The following is an 8,305-nucleotide window of genomic DNA, read 5'->3' as shown; positions in this document are numbered from 1 at the left end:
GAAACAAGTGTAACAGGATCTCTAACGTGAGCATGAGTGTTCAGGCACTTTCAACTGTCTGTTTTTAAAGACATCATCTCACCTACCACAGTATCTCTTGATAGTATGCTGGGAGGCATCGATTCAGCTTTAGCAGTCAAGGAAGTCAGAGCATTGGTAACATACGGCAGAGCAAAATAGGTCTGTTGAACTCAAACAGCAGAGGACAAGAGCCTCTTTATGGGTTCATACATAAGAAGTGGCCACCTTACAAACTTGCTGTGTTAGTTTGAAGACGGGATCGCTAATGAAACGCTAGTTGAATCTTTGCCAGCCGACAAAGATGGTGCATGATTTATCTAGGACTTTTCAAAAGTTACACTTTGTAACAAGCTGTAACTCAGTGATCCAGGTGCTTTGCTTTTTTAATGAACTTTCTGTTGATACAATTCACAAATTTAATGAACTTGTACCAACTTGTACACTGTAATTTACATAGGAGAAGTGGAAATAGGATATTATTACTTGAAAAACTCTACCCATATATATTCAGGAACTGACAAGGCACTCTGGAGGCAGCTGTCAAGGGGAAAGGGAGGAGCAGGCTATGCAGCATCTCTCCTGTCACACAACAGGCAGTATTTGCTATGCCAACCAGTATTTTTTTACAGATTACAGCATTCTCTTCTGAAATCTCCTTTTTCTCTATTGTTCAAATTAAGACATGGTTTTCAAGGTATCCAAATTAGTTCTGAAATGACAGTATGTATATATACTGCTTAGTATAGCTCCTGGAATTCCAGGAGTCTTCAGATCTCATTCTCTGAACCACTTGGCTTACGAAAACAGGCCCTGACGTTCAATATAAAAGAGAATCCATATACACAGACTAGAAACTATTACAATAAACAGATGGAAGCTTTTGATTCCCTCCAGAAGAAAGCAGATGTGGTTGCAAGCACAAACATATGCACTCACCCAAATTAATCATAATATTCATTTGAGGTTTATCTCACAGTTTATCTCAAATACATGAATTAAATATTCTATTAAAGTTTTATATGCTGTAGGTCAGTATGCTTCGGCTTTCAGACTGAATTCTGCAATAATGAAGTTAACATAAAATTGCATCCTGGCTGTGAGATAGCACCTTCAAGTAGATACAATTCATTTGTCATGTTTTTTACAAAGCCAAGTCAAACCAAAATAACCTAACAAAATTAAGACCCGGCAACAAAAAGTTACAATACAAACTATCACCAGCCATGTAACTTAGAGCAGTGCTTCAGAAAGGTCATGGATGGACAACATCCTTGGGACTTCTTTAACAATTAAATCAACGAGGACAGTACTTCATGCGCAGGCAATTTTTTCCCTGTATAAGTATGAAACTATGGCAAACAATCCCTTGTTAAAGAAATATTATGCATAAAAACAGATGAACTGGTGAAAATATTAATTCAGGGAAAAGTTATACTTTTCTATGCCTGTATGGAGACAGCCTAATTCAGCCAGGGATTACAAAATTCATTACCAATTAGTTTCCTGTATGCAACTCATATTATGCATTTTTTGTTGCTCCTGATAACTATATGTTTTTCATTGAAGATAACAGAATAATTTCTCAATTCACAGACTAGCTCTTCAGCTATCCATGAATGACATACATGCCTCTTGCTAAGATAGTTCTACAATCACAGGATAACATGATCTGCTGTATGCAGATATTGTTGCCAGAAGTTCTTGCAATTCCAAATCTTTGCCATACTAGATAATAGCAGAAACATTAAATAACTGTATTACTGCACTGTGATACTGGTCTTACATCCTTTGGATTTCTTTATCCATCCCAGGGGATTACTGGTCTCTGCTGGGTGACATCTCCAGGTTTTTGCCTCCATTCCTCTTGCTTCTCCAACCTCGTTCCTCTGCTACTCGACCTGCGTGGTGTCCCTGAAACAGCAGTGAAGAGGGGCAGCCCTGCTGCCTCACTGTATTTTCTAGTTACTGGACTGGACACATCTCCCTTTACCTGTCTGGATGTCCCACCAATTTCAAAAGAGCCAGTGATGCTCCAATTCCAACTTCGTGCTCAAGTGAAAAGCCCTGTATCACTTAAAAATGTATGCACTCACTTGTTTTGTAGAAATATACTTTAAAAGTATTAAAAAATTATCTTCTATTATTGAACCACAAAGCACTGCACCCAGGTTCCAGCCTGTAGCTCCTGGAGGCCAACAAGAGATATTCAGTGGCTTAATGACCCAACACAAGATGAAATGCAAAACCAGATCCTATAAAACTCCCTTTAAAGAAGTCACAAAACTTTCCAGATGAATTTGAATCTCGGTGTCATAGGCAAATGTCAGCTAGAGACAGTCTGCCTCTATACCCACTTGTTCACTGTTCTGCACCTGTCTCCTTCCTGCCCAAACACTATGTATGTGGCATGATTTTGTTTAAAACTCTTTTTTTAATGTCACCCTAGTACAACCCTGGAAGGGGCTTAACTACCACAGAGAATGAAATTATTCATTTCTGCTCAGATACAATGATGTTGAAGGATGTCATGGTAAAACTGAAGATAGATTATATAGAACTATCCTCTCATTTGCAAAATGATGGGGATGTAGATAGCAGTAAGATCACATCAGTGTCTGCCTAATAATATGGACTGCTGGTTTTATGTGGTTATATTTACAGTAGCTATCACAGAAGACTGTAGAGGGCCTTCTGTAGACCTCATCTGGGGCTGATCACAGCTCGTGCATGGAAATTCCCTGCATGCTCAGTGATCATTTCTAGAGGTGCTGCTGGAAATGATTTCATTTAACCATATATTACACTTTTCCTCCAAGCTTGTTCTGGAGAAAAATGTCAATGCACTGCTAAGCTAACCAGCCACAAGAGCTTGTTGTGATGAGGAGTGCTGAAAAGATTTTAAAGGAAAGGGAAAATTCCAGCAGTACTTGTCATAAGTACCCCATGGCTGGTGAAAGGCAGTCTCACTGCTACAGGATGCACTGATCAATTAGATACTTGGCATCTATTATTCAGAGATATATCATACATGATTACTTAGTTTCAATCACAGAAGAATTCAGGAGCAAAGATACCCATCCAGCAACCCTGATACACGCAGAAGTTTCCCTAGGTGATAACAACAGAGTTGGCTATTATAAAGGAAAACACATTTATTTCAGTATCACAACCACAAAAAATATAAGCAGAGGTCCCGGGTGTATGAAAAGTGTTTTGCCAAACAGGGTGTGATATGTCTCCTGGGTTATAAGTAATTTTTTGTCATCGGTTCCCCTGCTGCTTCTGCTGAATAAACAATCCCAACTGATTTCCCTGATCCAGATGATCTGCCCAAGCAAATAATATTTTCATTTATTTTCCCCTTGCCTACGAGGAAATCTTTCTTTTCTATTAAAAGATGGTTGCATGGGAATATTGGTCAATGGTCTATGAAATGAGAGAAAGAGTGAGAGAGAAACCCTTTGTTGATAATTTAGATAAAGATTTATCTAGAGCCATTCTTCTGGGTTTATCTTCTCAGTAAACTGTCATTTCACAAAACACAGAGGGAACAATGTCATTCTCACTTGACTGTGTATGTGCATTGCTTCTTTCTACTCGAAAGAATCAAAATTGTTCATCTACATGTCATGAATCCTATAATGACATAATCTAATGGAAATGTATCCCCTGTTTATTGGTAAAGTATCCCCATTTTAGGAAGAAGGAGACTATTTTTGCATTATAAGGATCTGACTAGCCTCAGCAGACACACTGCTGACGTCTGTGAAGTGTTCAGAAAGCTACAAATTTGTTTCAATATAAGCTGTCACTTTGAAGAGGAAAACAGAACTGTGTGATGCCAGGCATATTTGGGTAACATCCTAAAAAGATACTGAGACATATTCCAGTATGGTCCGAAAAAGAGCTGGGCTGGCACAACTAAGAGGTAAAGCAGAGCTGGGAAGAAGCAGTTAGGCATGAGAGAAGGGGAGCCTTTTAAGCAGGCAGAGCCAACAAAGCCTGTGCATTGATGAACTACGGCTTCAGTTAGATATTCAGTCTGCTTTGGTTCTCTCTAGAGTCAGTGCAAAGACAGAGAAACCTCTAGAGGGTGATCTAAGACATCCAAGTTATGTTTTTACTGTGAATAGCCCTTGGAGATTTGCATACCCTTTGCCCACATCAGAAGAGTAGCCTGATATTTCACTAAGTTAGGCACTTAGGATAAGCCTAAAGATAAACCTAAAGATGAAACTCTTCCCCCAGATTTTGTTGCACGTATAACGCTTCTACAGTGCTAAGACTGAAGGGGTCTGGGTTCCCTCTTCCTCTGGTGCTAGGGAATATTCCCTGTATATATTAGACAGAACTCAAAATGTAAAAGTAAGAACAATCTTTTCTGAGCTCAGATCAGTCCCAGTTGATTAGCAATATACTTCTTGTTTCATTGGAAACAGGTATTCAAAAGCATTTAGCTATTTAAGGCATCATCTCTTCACATAATGAAGGAATCTGGGTGTTGGAAAGAACAAAACTACCACCTCCTGAAAAACAAGGTCTCTTTAAAATGCCTCTAGTTCACAACCTAGAAATACATCCAAAGTCACTGCTGCAATAGATAGTGCTGCTCATGCAGAGATTCTCTCCCTGATGGCAATGCTTATGGGATTTTTACCTTACTTGTATACTGGTGATGAATTTATAAGCAGATGCAGGCAACTTGATAGTCCTTCTCTTTTATCTACCTATTCTTATTCATATAATTGTTTAATCCTTATTTGAAACTCCCTAAGCTATTTGCCTCAATAATTTAAGTTTTATTCATACTCTGGGGTTTGAAGAAACAGAGCATAGTGTCTCCTGCAAGAAAAATCCAAATGATGTTTCTCTGTGGCTGGAATTTAATCTATTCTAAGTGGTGTCTCTGTTCCCTAGTGCTTTGCTTACCGGAGGTTAGCTCTCTGGTGCTGAAAACAGAAGATATTTTAGCATTTATGTGCAAGTGTGTGCATGCAGGAATGCAAATCTGTAAAAGCTCCAGAGCTCATCTAAAATGCTAATAGAATTATAGAGCTCCCAACCTAAAGAGCTTCCAGCCTGAAGAATACATGGTGCCCACCACTCCTTCCCAGACATAGGAAATGTAGCTATAGATCTATCACTTTTTCCACTGGTCAGCAGGGAGTGGTTATAACTTTCACTGCTGTTATGCAAAGAAAATGGCCTTGAATTTTATTGAGGGTGAGGGTGTTGCTTACATTCTTGATCTCTATAGGTGTTAATTCCAGATTTGGGGGCAGTCATTCTCTTGAGTGCTTTTTAAACATTTATAATTCTGCTCAGGTGTAATCTAACTTAAGTTAGAGCAGCCTTCCATATACCAAAAGGAAAGAGACAAAACCAATCAGTGCTCTCAGCCATATTACAGTGAACGCAAATGAAAACAGGAAAAATCTACCACAGCTTCCATGAAAAAAGAAGATGGCCCAGCAGTAGCAAGCTCTGCTATGAGCAGAATGACATGCTGAGCAGGGACAGCTCTGGAGAGGAAGGGAAGTAGGGAATACCACAGCTGTGGGCTCCCACAAATTACCTAGTAGCCTGAGTATCACATCCTTGTGTGTGTACACACAGCATTTGTACACTAACTCTTTACCACCAAATAATGAACTGCTTCTGTTCAAAGAGTGCTCTAAATTAAATCACTTTTCAGGCAATCTAATTTGACAGATCTCCCTCCTCATCATACATAAATCACATGTTCTTTATTTGCATAGTGCAGCAGGAGCAAATGCCAAAATGAAGTTTGACAATCTAGTTTCTATTTCTGTCTACTACTATCTAAGTGACTCTGGGCAAGCTATTTTCTTCTGCATCTACTCCCCACTCAGGCTAATGGGCACGTCACCATCCATTAATACTGTCAGGCAGTTTAATTTATTAACATTTCAAAGCAAAAGAATTTTAAATCCCTCAGTAACAGCTCCTGAGAATCTTTCATAGTGAAGACTTTGAGCAGCTCTTCATTTCTTGGCTGTCTCCACAATGGAATATGAACTTGTTCAGACATCACAAGAACAACTGCTAGTATGTCACTCGCAGCGTAATGACAAGGCCAAGATACACAGAACCCGATCTTGCCACCTCTGTACATTAGAAGTCCTGTTCCAATCATTATGTGGGTGAGGAAAAGAGGAAAAAGTGAGGAAGCTTGTCTGGAAAAATTTCATCCCATAGATTGAATTATTCCTGAAACCTACACTGGTGAGCTGGGCCTGGAAAGGTTGCACGGATCCCCCCTCACGTCTGTATAAATCATCAGCTCTCTTGGGACCAGCAAAGCACTGTTAAAGCACCCGAGTTCCTTTAGAGAAGGATCCCGCAAGGCAAGTTAAGAACTGGAAAGCATGTTTACCGAATAATAGTCTGAGGTGAATTTTAGATCTCTCAGGAGGCTCCAGCCACATAATTGCAAATACTTGTTATTTTATCCGAACCTTGTAACTCTAACTTGCAGTGATTAAACTAAAATTCCCATCCCAGACCTGCAGGAACACAAGTCCTAATAACAACTGCTAAATCTCAATATCACATTCAGCCACCTTAGTATTCTGTTTAAAAAAGCAAACATCTGCAATCACATTATCAGCCAGCCAAGGGGCTGAAATCTCCCAAGGGTATATGTTGGGCCAGAGAGAAATTTTGCTTGAAACGGAAGCTTATATCATCAGGATGAAAAATCCCAAACAAAGAAAGAAACTATGTGCTCTAAAATCTAACTGCCATAATGAATAGCAACCTTTTTTTGTTTCTCTTCAATGCCTGAATAATTAAAAAGCTTACAATGGATTCTCTCTCTCCTAAATGCAGGTCCTGTCCGTTATTTAAAAAGATTGCTTCAGGTTTATCACAATGAGCGTAGAATTCTTTGTTTGTGGCAAGCACAACTAATACAATAAATACTCTCACATTCTTATGTGGTACCGGTAAATCAATAAAAATAATCCCTAACACTAACACAATCCCCCATATGTCATCATGATAATAATGCTCTGGAGCATCTTATGTCTGCACACTATCATCATCCAAACAGCATCAGCCATCTGAGTGAGCCAGGGTAGGTTTTCTTCTTTAATGAATCAGAGGGAGAAAACAAATGTTGAAGCTGATCTTGCTGAACATTTTCACACGGCTGAACAGAACCCTCACAGCATTATGATACATCCATAAAAAAACAGAGGCAGACTCAGTTTCACATGGCTAACAGCATTGCTTGTGCTTCAATTTCTTCTGTCAAGACAAAGTTTCTTTGGAAGAACTCCAGCAAATATCATTCATTGCAATCAGTTTGTACAGGCCACTGTTGCCAGTGGCAACTTTGGTCAGAAGAGGGTAACTTGGTGGTTTAGGGAGAAGTTTAATTCAGAGTACATGACAAACACAAAGACCTATGACATATGGAAAGGTGGGTGGGAAGGGAAAGGGGCTGTTAGGGCAGAAGACACAGGGGTACTGCTTTCCCCACTTCATGTCACCAAACAGTGTCATTGGTCAGTGTTGCTGCTCCAGGCAGGATACAATTAAGCATCTAACATGTGATGCTCCATATGATGCTCGTCTGCTGCACAGTTTGCCTGCATAATCAGTGGCAGGGTCTCAACACTCAGATAATTTTAAGCGAGGTCTCAACATCTGTGATGAAAGGCTTGGTCCAAATCACAGCAGGCTCAGCAACACCACCAAGTTATTGTAGTTTAGCAAGTTGCCACCTTTCAGCTGGGCTACAGGCATTGCCTGTGTGAGCCTACCCAAATGTGAGGTAATGTGGCTTGGACTAAACCTAAAGGGTTTAATGTAAATTGGATTACTTCACCCAAGGCACCTGATATTTAACCTTTATCCCAACCACTTTTCTTTTGTTGTTGGATGTTGACATTGCAGTACACACAGGTCAATGGCCAGATCCATGCCTAATGCTTTGTTACCTTTTTGATAAATTACACTCATTTCTTCTGCAATTTGAAAGGATTATGAAGACTTGGACTGTAAGATAGTTAACTAGGACTGCAAAGCACATTTTCAAGGACTAACTTTTACATCTTCAGTTCTCTATTGTTTTTCAGTGACTATGAAGTACAGAATGAGGGGGCTTTAGCTAAAAGAAGCAATTGAAGTCTTAAATGCATACTTGATTGAGTACAATTACCCACCAACTCTTTTGAACATCCATATACAGACAGGCAGAGATGAAGCATGGAGAGAAGGCACAATGACAGCTTTTTATGTAACAAACTTTAATGCT

The sequence above is a fragment of the Haliaeetus albicilla genome, chromosome 23 (assembly GCF_947461875.1).
Source record: "Haliaeetus albicilla chromosome 23, bHalAlb1.1, whole genome shotgun sequence".
Taxonomy (NCBI): Eukaryota; Metazoa; Chordata; class Aves; order Accipitriformes; family Accipitridae; genus Haliaeetus; species Haliaeetus albicilla.
This window is presented reverse-complemented; position numbering follows the sequence as displayed.